At 44.0% G+C, this 13746-nt stretch overlaps 1 pseudogene; it reads left to right on the top strand.

Moving 5' to 3' along the window:
- The first annotated feature begins 2226 nt into the window (after nucleotides 1–2226).
- Nucleotides 2227–13746, top strand: part of LOC112068836 (protein 4.1-like) — a 78279-nt pseudogene continuing 66759 nt past the window's right edge.

Below are 13746 nucleotides of genomic sequence, written 5' to 3'. Positions count from 1 at the left end.
CTGATGGGAAACTATTGAGAATGGTAGCAGACTGTTTACCACCAGGTAAAGACACTTTGATGGAAACTATTGAGAATGGTAGCGAGCTGTATTACCACCAGGTAAAGACAACCTTGATGGGAAACTATTGGAGAATGGTAGCAGACTGTTTATTCACCAGGTAAGAGACAACCTTGATGGAAACCTATTGAGAATGGTAGCAGACTGTATTCCCCACCAGGTTAGACATTGATGGGAAACTATTGAGAATGGTAGCAAGACTGTATTACCACCAGGTAAGACGACAACTTGATGGGAAACTATTGAGAATGGTAGCAGACTGTATTACCACCAGGTAGACAACCTTGATGGGAAACTATTGAGAATGGGAGCAGACTGTATTACCACCAGGTAAAAGACAACCTTGATGGGAAACTATTGAGAATGGTAGCAGACTGATACCACCAGGAAGACAACCTTGATGGGAAACTATTGAGAATGGTAGCAGACTGTATTACACCAGGGAAAGACAACCTTGATGGGAACTATTGAGAATGGTAGCAGACTGTAATTACCGCACCAGGGAAAAGACAACCTTGATGGGAAACTATTGAGAATGGTAGCAGACTGTATTACCACCAGGGAAAGACAACCTTGATGGAAAACTATTGAGAATGGTAGCAGACTGTATTACCACCAGGTATAGACAACCTTGATGGGAAATTATTGAGAATGGTAGCAGACTGTATTGCCACCCCTGTTTTCTATGTCTTATTTTGCGTCACAGACCTACACACAATACCCCATAAGTTTGGACACACCTACACATTCAAGGGTTTTTCTTAATTTTTTAAACTATTTTCTACATTGTAGAATAATAGTGAAGACATCAAAACTATGAAATAACACATGTAATCATGTAGTAACCAAAAAAGTGTTAAACAAATCAAAATATTTTTGGGATTGTTCAAAGTAGCCATCTCTTGCATTGATGACAGCTTTGCACACTCTGCATTCTCTCAACCAGCTTCACCTGGAATGCTTTTCCAACAGTCTTGAAGGAGTTCCCACATATGCTAAGCACTTGTTGGCTGATTTTCCTTCACTCTGTGGTCCAATTCATCCCAAACCATCTCAATTTGATTGAGGTTAGGTGATTGTGGAGGCCAGGTCATCTGATGCAGCACTCCATCACTCTCCTTCTTGGTCAAATAGCCCTACTGCTTGCTATACATTCTATATGATAGTGTATGTATGTTTAGGTCAGTGCTTGACTTAGACTGAAATAGGTGCCTGTACCATTTATATTTAGGTGCAGGAACTCTTCAATACTCTTTAGCTTATTTTCTATAGGAGGTGTAGAAACTCAAGCAGGAGAACATTTGAGGTGTTCAGTTCTGGTGAGTTCCTACCAAAGTCATGTAGGCCTAATGTGTTTAGGTAAAAATACAAATAATATCCTGTTTGGAACACTGACAAGTAGAGCATGAAAAATCTGATTGGTTGGGCTTGGCTCCCCCAGGGCCCACCCAGGCCCACCTGTGCCTACGCCCCTGATTTGTAGAACTGTAAGCAGAACACTACAAGCATTCTGGCGATTTAGCTTTAGCAAACCACCGAGTTAGAATGACTTTTTTTGTTGTTGTAGCTGTCTCAGTCCATTAAAAGGATGTTAGTCATTATTTATTACGTGTGATGGATGAAAGGAGCAAGGACTGAGAGACTGATTCACCACATCCTTTTTGTAAAGGTGGAAACATCAGTTGTTGAGACAATGGGAACGGGTTTTTATTCTATTCCAATGTGTACAGTTCTTTGGCATGTGTGCGGTTTCTCGAGTTATTCCGGCCAGTTCTATCATCGCCTCAGGTTGTAGATCGGGTCGGGGGGCTTGAACGATCGCTCTTTTAGCAATTATGTTATAAAAATGTAAATGTCTGACATTGAATTGATTCTGGTTAATTCCCTAAACTTGTATTTAATCGAATTTAAATCAATATCTAAGTTATAGTTCAATTTACTCCTGGAAATAGATACATTGATTTTCTATGCAAATGAAGATATTTTATATATCCTTGGTTACAATGGTGCAGCCTTGGCGCTTGCCATCGAACACAAGCCTCGAACACAATGATTAGATTAGGCTGGTCCCTGCCCGTTGCCCATTGGCTACTGCTATAAATACACTTACCTCATTGCATACGGAACCCCCTCCTTTTTACTAGAACCTAAACACATTAAAAAAAAAAAAAAAAAAAGATAGCCCGGATAATAACACACATGGAATTGCCACTCTGTTTATCCAATGCGCGAAAGTAATAGGCAACCAACCGTCGATATTCACTGAGGAGTATTTCTTTATTTTCATGAAATATATAGAAAAAGGTAAGTGCAATGTGAAACCTTGAACCCTAGAGATGGATTATGTATTGTGTGATGCGATGCTCGCGAGGAAAGAAATCTGTTGACAATTTTTTCACATTCAGCCTCATTTTTTAGACCCTTTAAACACCTGCATACCGTTTATTATCGAGAAGCCTCGAATTTAATTTCCTAAAGAACGTTGCATTCTAACCGAAAACATGTTTTTGTTTACCCGTTTCATTGATCAAAAGCGTTAAAATATACCCCAAATAATTTTTTTGCGGCTCACAACGAGAGTTAGAATAATCTAGAATAGGGCTGCTGATTTGAGGGTAATTCACACATAGGAAACAGTGTAACAAATATGTAATGTTTTCACTGATACAAATGTTAAATAATTATACAAATGTAGCCATTCGGGATAAAGTAAAGGCGACTATAGCAATCCAATAACATCGATATGAATGGTCCTCCGCAATGTTAATATATTATACTCAACGTCAAATCAAAACAAATATACTACCTGAGTTGATAAAGATATTCTCAGGTTCATATGCATTTTTTTTTGTATAATCAAAGGCTAAAACATATCATAGATTTTCTTCTTGGCTAATTTGTAGGCTCAATTTAACACAAATAATTAGATCTCCCAACTCCTTTTCCCCATTTGCTTCCTTTGTCTTCAACTCTCTTTTAATAACGTGACGCATTTTATAGCTTTCTTTGACTAATGTATTAATCAGACATTGAATAGGCCTAGTTCCTGTGACATTTATTAAGGATTTGTTACAATGAAGCAAAGGGAAAGGGGGATACCTAGTCAGTTGTACAACCAACTGAAATGTGTCTTCCGCATTTAACCCAACCCCTCTGAATCAGAGAGGTGCGGGGGTGGCTGCCTTAATCGACATCTACGTCTTCGGCACCCGAGGAACAGTGGGTTAACTGCCTTGTTCAGGGGCAGAACAACAGATTTTTAGTTTGTCAGCTCGGGGATTCGATCTAGCAACCTTTCGGGTTACTGGTCCAACGCTCTAACCATAGGGAGGCCATAAAAGTGTTCTGATTTATCAGCATCCAAATCCTGAGTCTACCCGTATTAAGAGGAACAAAACAAGCCCCACTTAGCCAACACCAGAGAGGTGAGAGACGTGCTATTAAGTCTATTTTCATATTTTAACACAATTTCATTTGTCTGTTTCACTGTACAATTAAATCACCTGGAATGTAATGTAGCAACGGTAGGAGTAGTATTATCTTATAGGAAAAAATGCTTTTCTCATTGTCCAAGAGACAAGTGCTCCTCCTTGCAAACACTCACATGTGCTTTCTGGTGTGTGAGCGATGTAACTAGACACTAGTGCAGGGCAACTCCCTCACTAACAGAATGATGCTGAGACTCAGATGTTTCACTTTAAAATGTATGTCAAACAAAAACCAATGATTGCAATGTTAAACAAACCATACAACTCTATGCACAAGGACTACTTTAAAACAATTTCAACTGAACATTTTTTACAAAAACGCATTTACCTGAAGATCAATGCAGATTCAAAGTTTGGTAACAGAATGACGGTTTGTGCTGGTTAAGAGAATGTCAAGAGTGCAAAGCTGTCATCTAGGTGTGGCTACTTTGAAGAATCTAAAATATATTTTGATTTGTTTAATACTTGTTTGGTTACTACATGATTCCATATGTGTTATTTCATAGTGTTGATGTCTTCACTATTATTATACAATGTAGAAAATAGTAAAAAATAAAGAAAAACCCTTGAATGAGTAGGTGTGTCAACTTTTGACTGGTACTGTACATATTTGTATGTCTGATTTACAGTGTCGGCCTCTCAAGGTGTCGGTTTCATTGACAGATGAAAGAACAGTGTGCATGGCTTGAGTCCCAAATAGCACTCTATTACCTACATAGGGAATAGGGTTCTATTTGGGATGCATATCATGTGTTATGAACCCAAAAGTACCCCAAGGGTAGCAGACACTCTAGCTCGGCCTATCATACTGAGACGTGTTTTACTGCTTATGGATGTGACAATCCTCACTAGCAGAAAACTCTCTCCCGACATTGTGTCCCGGTGCGTGGGTGACATTAGTACGGAGAAGCTGTTAAACTGAACTTGTAGGCATCTCAAATGGCACCCTATTCCCTACATGTTGTAGTACAATGGCACCCTATTCCCTAAATACTGTAGTACAATGGCACCCTATTCCCTACATGTTGTAGTACAATGGCACCCTATTCCCTAAATACTGTAGTACAATGGCACCCTATTCCCTACATACTGTAGTACAATGCTCACCCTATTTCTTTTTTCCCTATGAGCCCTGGTCAAAAGTAAGGCACTATATTATAGGAATAGGGTCGATTTGGGATGCAGCATTATAATATTTGGTGGTCACCACCATCACCATGTTTGGTTGTTCACCACCAGTCACCATGTTTTGGTTGGTTCACCACCAGTCACCATGTTTTGGTTGGTTCACCACCAGTCACCATTTTGGTTGGTTCAACCACCAGTCACCATGTTGGTTGGTTCACCACCAGTCACCATGTTTTGGTTGGTTCTTGCAAAATCCTGCCTCGTAACACTAAGGCGAACACTTCAATTCTGGGTCACAGCGGAAGAAGAGATGAAGGAGAGATGGAGAGATGAAGGATAGGAGGGAGGGGTAAAGAAGGAGGGTAGAAGACTGAAGGCGAAGGTAGAGAGGGAAGCAAACGGAAGAGGAAGAAGGGATATGGAGTTATGAGAGAAAGATAGAGGGAGGAAGGAAGTGGAAGACAGGGTGTCTAGAGGAGAGCAGGGAGGGATAGAGGAGGATAGACCGGTGTGATGGGCCTGGGGACGCAGAGGAGGGAGTGAGGGAGAGAGGAGAGCAGGGAGTGAGGGAGGGAGGAAGGGTGGATAGAGAGGGAGGAGGGTGATAGAGAGGAGGAGGAGTGGAAGGCCAGGGTGACTGATAGATAGACGGTGGCTTATGCGGGGCGCGTAGAGGAGGAAGGGAGAGAGGAGAGGCAGGGAGGAATGGCGAGAGGGAGGGAGGGATAGTTGAGGAACCAGAGTGACCAATCCAGCAGCCCTCCTCATTAGGACACACAGAGAGAGATCCAGCTGCCTCCATTACACACACAGAGAGAGATCCAGCTGCCCTTCCATTAGCACACAAAGAGAGAATCCACTGCCCTCGTTAGCAGCACAAAGAGGAGTCCACCCCTACCACATAGTACATGAGCATTGCCAGTCTGCCCTGCGCATCATCAGTACGAGCAGAGACATCAGGAAGAAGATATGGGAGTTGATCCGAGCGTGCCCTTCCGAGTAGCACACAAGACGAAGAATCCAGGCTTGCCGCTCATCTATGCTGAGCTACACCATATATGTTATGCAGCATGTCCTAGTATCACAGTCTTAAAGTCGGAAGCTTCATACACTCTATAGAAGCCCAATCGACCACATGGCTACGAAAACGAGACAGATGATCTTCGACAGAGTGCCCCTGCTCTAATTATACGTCCACCCCACAGCTATTCGTGGATTTGGACTTCCAGAGCGCTCCACTTCTACAGTTATAGTCCACTACTCTAGTAATGTAAGAGACTAATCATGCATCTATATATACAAAATAAAACAATCCAACCAATCGTTTGTTACTTTACACTAACCCTACTGTGATTCGGATGAGGAGTACACTACCTCGACCACTACCCTTAAATCAGTAAGCTAAGTTGAACGATCCATCTTGCCCGCCTACTACCTGTGTCTAGTCCTCACCAATGCAGAAGACGTACCTAACCATCCTGCCTATGCACTCCTCCTCATTCAGAGGCACAGAGAAATCACGAGGCGCTTCGCCTCCTCTCGAATCAGTGCACCAGCATGACGAGGACTATCAGCTGCCCCCCACATCAGTTACACAGAGACTATTCCACCTTACGCACAACCAATACCCCAGCCACTGCATCCCGCGAACTGTTATCACACAGAGAGGAGACACAAATCGCCATCTGCCCTCCACACCCTGCTAGACACAAGCGAGCACGAGGAAGGTAACCGACTCCGCAGCCCGCTCATGCAGTACGCACAGAACCGAAAGGGTCGAGCATGCGCATACTTGCGACCAGTCCCACACAACACACCCTGGACGTACACAACGAGAGAGATCCACTTCTGCCCTCCACATCAGTTACACAGAGATGATGATCCTATTGCGCCACTCCCATCACGTACACAGACGACAGAGAATCCATCTGCCTCCTCACATCTAGTACACAGAGAGAGATTCCATGCCCTCCCATCAGTACACAGAGAGAGATCCATCTGCCCTCCACATCAGTAACATCATCAGCAAGAGAGATCCATCGCCCTCCACATCAGTACCCAGCTGGGATAGATACCCTATCTGCGTTTCCGTCCTCATCAGTAGCACTCACGGAGACAGCGCTAACTGCACGACGTGGGCCACATCTTCCTACCCATGCGAGTTACACAGACTGCCCAGATCTCAGTTCTGATGCGCTCCAGCGCTCCCCATGGCTGCAGTCGATCTACAGCAGGAGAGGTGTGTAGGATCCATCGCCCTCCACATCGGGCCTGGAGGTATCACAATGAGTAAGCAGACCAGTCCGCCCTCCACATCAGTACACAGAGAGAGATCCATCTGCCCTCCTCATCAGTACACAGAGAGAGATCAATCTGCCCTCCTCATCAGTACACAGAGAGAGATCCATCTGCCCTCCTCATCAGTACACAGAGAGAGATCCATCTGCCCTCCTCATCAGTACACAGAGAGAGATCAATCTGCCCTCCTCATCAGTACACAGAGAGAGATCAATCTGCCCTCCACATCAGTACACTGAGAGGGATCCAGCTCTAATCCCACTCAGGACCCGATTAATGTTAAAGCCGCTTTCAACCCTTAAGCTGACTTTCAGCACCCAGCGACAAGCTACCGAGCATTTAGACATGTAGATTTGCTTTAGTGTATATATTTTTTTTTATCCGAAATGCATTTGACTGTTTTTATTGTCTCTCTTCACATACTCAGTTGTAGGTGTGGGCTCAGTTGGAGAGAGTACCAAGAGAGAGAAACATTGTTTTGATATAACAATGTACAAGGTGTTATTTTGCAGTTTTGCTGTGTGTGTGTTTGTGTGTGTGTGTGTATTCAATCACCCGTGCGCAATCAAAGGACTAGGGATGTGTTTTGTTTAGCGTGTGTTTCATCACATATGCCCTCTGCACAGCTGGGAACTGTAAATCCCTGTCTGAGGGAAGGAAGCCGTAGGATGTGTCCAAAATGGCACCCTATTCCTTATGTACCCTATGTAGTGCACTACTTTTGACCTTATTCCCTATGGAGTGTACTACTTATGACCAGGGTCTTTAGGGCAGTATATAGGGTCCCATTTGGGATGCAGCCGTGGTTTAATCACCTCCAGAGCGCCTCTCTACACCTGGAGCAGCGGAGCCAGAGCCCACGCTTCCTGTCTGGTTTCTGCCCGTTCAGCAGTTCATATCAGCAATTCTCCTTTATCTACTGTTCTGCCAGTTTTACCAGCTTCATGCAGTACCGCCACTTGGCATCAGCTCTTCCCTTCTCTCACTTCCTGGGGGGCTGCAACCTGTGATTCCTCTCTCATCACATGGATCTCTCTCTCTCTCTCTCTCTCTCGCTCTCCCACACTGCCAGCTGACTTCCAAAACATTGCCTTGTAAGCAGAACTCGCAGCACCCGCAGCGGTACTGCTTGTATCGGGAAAACTTTGTAGAAATAATTCTCCCCAAACTGTGATACTAATCAAACACACACAGCGTGTATTAAAACAAAAGCAATTCCCTACTGTTTATAGACCTCTTCTCTGTTTATAGACCTCTTCTCTGTTTATAGACCCTTTCTCTGTTTATAGACCTCTTCTCTGTTTACAGACCTCTTTTCTGTTTATAGACCCGTTCTCTGTTTATAGACTTCTTCTCTGTTTACAGACCTCTTCTCTGTTTATAGACCTCTTCTCTGTTTATAGACCACTTCTCTGTTTATAGAACCTTCTTTCTCTGTTTACAGGACCTCTTCTTCTGTGTTTATAGACTCCTTCTCTTGTTTATAGACCTCTTCCTCTGTCTTACTGACCTCTTCTGCTGTTTATAGACCTCTTCTCTGTTTACAGACCCTTTCTCTGTTTATAGACTCTTCTCTGTTTACAGACCCTCTTCTCTGGTCTTATATTGTAGACCTCTTCTCTGTTTTATAGATCTCTTCTCTGTTTATAGACCTCTTCTCTGTTTATAGCACCCTCTTCTCTGTTTAAGACCTCTTCTCTGTTTATCTCTGTATGACCTCTCTTCTCTGTTTTATCAGACCTCTTCTCCTGTTTAAGCGAACGCCTCGTTCTCTGTTTACCAGACCTCTTCTCTGTTTACGAACCGTCTCTCTGTAGACCTCTTCGTTTTACTAGAACCTCTTCGTCTGTTTTACAGCACCTCTTCTCTGTACATCCTACGTTTTATGACGTCTTTAGCGACCTCTCTCTGTTTATACCTTCTTGTTTAAGACCTCTTTCTCTGTTACAGACGCTCTTCTCGACAGCTCCGTTTATAGATCTCTTTCTCTGTTTACAGACGCTCTCTGTTCGATCTCTGTTTTACCAGACCTCTTCTCTGTTTACAGACCTGCTGTCTTTCTGTTTACAGATCCCCTCTCTGCTCTCTATGTCCTTGTCTTTTTACAGACCTCCGTTCTCTGTTTATAGACCTCTTCTCTGTTTACAGTACCTCTTTCCTGTTTGCAGACCTCTCTCTGTTTATAGACCTCTTCTCTGTTTACAGACCTCTTCTCTGTTTTACAGACCCTCTTCCTCTGTTTACAGACCTCTTTCTCTCAATTGCAAACAGCAACACTGCGTGTTTCCAAATTGTATACCGTGGGGAGAAGGCCAGAATTGACATAATATATTGAACCTTTAAGAGAGGGATGGGGAGAGAGAGAGATTTGAAGGGTGGAATTAGTCAGTAGTCAGTAGAGTGGGTGTTACTGCAGGCTCAGGCAACCCGGTAGTCAGTAGAGTGGTGTTACTGGTCAGTAAACATAGTCAGTAGAGTGGTGTTACTGGTCAAGGGGCACAGTAGTCAGTAGAGTGGTGTTAACTGTCAGGCGGAAGCAGTAGTCAGTAGAGTGGTGTTACTGGTCAGGGGAAGCCAGTAGCCAGTAGAGGTGGTGTTACTCGGTCAGGGGAAAGTAGTCAGTAGAGTGGTGGCGTTACTGGTGGCCAGGGGAAACAGTAGTCAGTAGAGTGTGTTTACTGGGCAGGGGAAACAGTAGTCAGTAGAGTGGTGTTACTTGGTCAGGGGAGAACAGTAGTCAGTAGAGTGGTGTGTCCTTGGTCATGGGGAAACAGTAGCCAGTAGACGTGGTGTTACTGGGCCGGCGGAACTAGTGGATCAGTAAGAGTGTGTTACTGGGTCAGGGCGAAGCCAGTCGAGCAGTAGTAGTAGGTTACGTGGTACGCGGACATCGTACAGTGCGCTGGTTCCTAGGGAACGGTCAGAGAGGGGTTTGGAGAAGCAGTAGTCAGTAGGTGATGTACTGCCAGGAGCTAGCGTGTTCAGTGGTGGTGATACTGCAGGGAAATAGTTCCAGTCAGAGTCGGTGGTTACCGGCAAGGGGGAACGTAGGCAGTAGAGTGGGTGTTCTGGTCTCATGCGGGAAACAGTAAGGCAGTAGAGTGGTGTGACTGGCAGCCGGGGAGACAGTAGTCAGCTAGAGTGGTGTTCCCTGGGCAGCGGGAAACACGTAGCTCAGCTAAGAGTGGTGTACTCGGTCAGGGGAGACAGTAGTCAGTAGAGTGGTGTTACTGGTCAGGGGAGACAGTAGTCAGTAGAGTGGTGTTACTGGGCAGGGGAAACAGTGATCAGTAGAGTGGTGTTACTGGTCAGGGGAAACAGTGGTCAGTAGAATGGTGTTACTGGTCAGGTGATCAAAACAAAGCCAGGATTTCAGAGAAATAGCCTGCGTACCAAATGGCACTCTGTGAGTGCTGGATTTGATTTATTAGGATGCTTGTTAGCCAATGGCAACAGCTAGTCTTACTGGGGTCTGACACATAACGAAAAAGACATTACAGACAAAAGACTKAAATTGACATCAGGGCTGTGCCCGACAAAAAATGATTGGTCAACCTAGAGTTGTCTTGTTCTTTCGTCCAATCGAAAATGTGTATTTTTCCCTATATAAATAATCTATATGTCGACTACTGAGCTTGTCTCATGCTTTAAGCACACTGTGTATCATTTTATATGCACATTTTTGTGGAACAGTTTAATTTAATTTATTATAAAGTCTTCTTATCTCAAAATCATTATCATGTGGTTAATCAAAAAAAGCCAACAAATAAAAACATTGCAGCCTGCAGGTAGAAAATATCCTGATTAAAAGTAAATATCACATTGGCTATGCATGGCTTGTCTGCAAGGAACTTGAAACGTTGTCTCAACTGAAGGGTTCCGTGTGAAGCTTCTGCTAGCAAATTTGCAACATTGTATCCTTCAGAGTTTCCCGCTCCAGTGAGCTCTGGACAGACACAGCTTTAAGCTATTTGCACAAGGGATAAGAAGTAATCAGTTAGGCCTATTTTATGACGTTTCCACCGGATCAGAGCATGACATTTTTTCCCCCTTTCACGCTGAGCTGAGTGTTTAAAAAAAAAAAAAAAGAGATCTAGAAAGATTTTTCAAATAGGTTAGATTGAGGAGCTATTGTCATTCTCAATAGATGTGAAAACATACTTTGTTTACTTGCTGTTTGAGGTGAAAACATTTCTTTGCGAAGTTCCACAGTGGTGCTGAGTTAAGACAATCAGTAATACTATCAGATCCCCCAAATGGATGTATTTATAGGCCTACGTTTGCGCGCAGGCCAGGTAGCCTATAGGCCTACTTCTATGTATAATCAGGTGCACGTCCTTACTCAACATTGACAGGAGAGGTACGGACAATCGACAATGAATCATTTGAGAACTCCTAAGTGGAATGAAATAAAACAAAACTTGTTCTTCACAAGTGTAGCCTGTCCGTAAACAATGTGTCCACTCCGACAATGAGAACGGTAAAATACTGTAATAATTTTTATATTGAATGCATTAACAGAAATTACTGTAACCAAACAAACATTGTAGATTAGAAATGATGTGAATGAATGGTAAATGTACTACTGGTGTGCCATCCCTGCGGCCTCTTCAGTGGATTCGTCCACTGAGACAGGCGTGAATCAGACAGGATGTCTCGCGTGCCATAAAAAATATATGTACAGTACCAGTCAAAAGTTTGGACACACCTACTCATTCAAGGGTTTTTCTATATTAAAAAAAATATATATTTTCTACATTGTAGAATAATAGTGAAGACATCAAAACTATGAAATAACACATATGGAATAATTTAGTAACCAATAGGGGGGGGGGCTGCCTTAATCCATATCACGTCATCGGCTCCCCGGGAGCAGTTTTTGTTGGAGGTTGACTGCCTTGCTCAAGAGCAGAAAGGCAGATTTTTACACCTTTGCCGGCTTTGGGATTATAATTAGCAACCTTTCGGTTACTGGCTCTTAACCGCTAGGTTACCTTAACCGCTAGGTTACTAGCCTACAACATGATACAATCCAATTCACTCAAATGTATTTATAAAGTCCTTTTTACATCAGCAGATGTCACAATGTGCTTATACAGAAACCCAGCCTAAAACCCCAAACAGCAAGCAATGCAGATGTAGTGGTGGCTAAGAAAAACTCCCTAGAAAGACAGGAACCTAGGAAGAAACTTAGAGAGGAACCAGGCTCTGAGGGGTAGCCAGTCCTCTTCTGGCTGTGCCGGGTGGAGATTATAACAGAACATGGCCATTAAGGCCAGATTGAACATCTTGAAGAACAAACTTTCATAGATGACGGGATCGAATCCCCGAGCAGACAAGGTAAAAATCTGTCCTTCCGCCCCTGAACAAGCAAGTTAAACCCCACTGTTCCCCTGGAACAGAGAGGGAAAAGAGATAGAGAGAGAGAGAGAAGAGAGAGAAGAGAGAGAAGAGAGAGAGAGAAAGAGAGAGCAGAGAGAGAGAGAGAGAGAGAGAGAGAGAGAGAGAGAGTGAGAGAGAGAGAGAGAGAGAGAAATTAGAGAGAGAAGAGAGAGAGAAAATGAGAGAGAGAGAGAGAGAGAGAGAGAAGAGAGAGAAATGAGAGAAGAGAAGAAGAGAGAGAGAGAGAGAGAGAATGAGAGAGAGAGAGAGATGAAAAACAGCAGTCTGGGACAAGTAGGCAGAACAGTTGAAACTGGAGCAGCAGCATGACCAGGTGGCCCGGGGACAGCCAGGATTCATCAGGCCAGGTCGTCCTGAGGCATGGTCCTAGGGCTCAAGTCCTCCGGGAGGGGAAGGAGATATGGAGAGAAAGAGAATTAGAGGAGCATACTTAAATCCACACAGGACACCAGATAAGACAGGAGAATTACACCAGATATAACAGACTGACCCTAGCACATATTGTAGACTATTGCGGCATAGATACTGGCGGCTGAGACAGTGGGGGTCGGGGACACTGTGGCCCTGTCCGACAATAACCCCGGACAGGGCCAACCAGGCAGGATATAACCCCACCTACTTTGCCAAAGCACAGCCCCCACACAGGCTTCAGCATGATCCAGTTCAGCTGGCCACCCTCCTCTCTTGCCTAAGCCAGTGTAATTAATACAGGACTGTGGTGTGCAGTAGGGCTGCAGGCGTGGGGATATAAATTCAAGAGGACATTTCTCATGTTGGCGCCAGCGGGGCCATTAGACAACTGACAAATCCTGTTGCCAACGCGATCTTGATTGCACACCTACCGGCACATTGTTTGTCAGCAGCCATAGAAAACAGGAAAATTATGAAATTGCCATGACAGCTAGTATGATGATGACGGGTCTATTTTGTGAGAGTAGGTTGTTTGAACTGGTTCTTTGCCCTTGGGTAAGACAAGCTAAATACCATAGAAACATCTTTGTGGACACATGGGAATGTAAACTTCCTGTGTTGTTGTCTGTCTGTCTGTCTGTCTGTCTGTCTGTGTGTATCTGTGCCACCAACCAATTACCAATCAGACAAGAAAAATACAATAATTTGTGTGTTATTAGTTTAAGCACACTGTGTTTGTCTGTTGTTGTGACTAAGATGAAGATCAGATCAAATTTGATGACCAATTTATGCAGAAGTCCAGGTAATTCGAAAGGGTTCACATACTTTTTCTTGCCACTGTACTTGGTTAGTTTCACCCTATTCCCTGTGGGCTGGGGAGCTGCAAGGCTGAGTAGGGCTGAGCAGGGCTGGGGAGCTGCAGGGCTGAGCCATGCAGGGCTGGGGAGCTGTGGGGCCT

The sequence above is a fragment of the Salvelinus sp. IW2-2015 genome, unplaced genomic scaffold (genome assembly GCF_002910315.2).
Source record: "Salvelinus sp. IW2-2015 unplaced genomic scaffold, ASM291031v2 Un_scaffold762, whole genome shotgun sequence".
NCBI lineage: Eukaryota > Metazoa > Chordata > Actinopteri > Salmoniformes > Salmonidae > Salvelinus > Salvelinus sp. IW2-2015.
The sequence above is the reverse complement of the archived record's forward strand: the minus strand, read 5'-3'. Positions and strand labels throughout refer to the sequence as shown.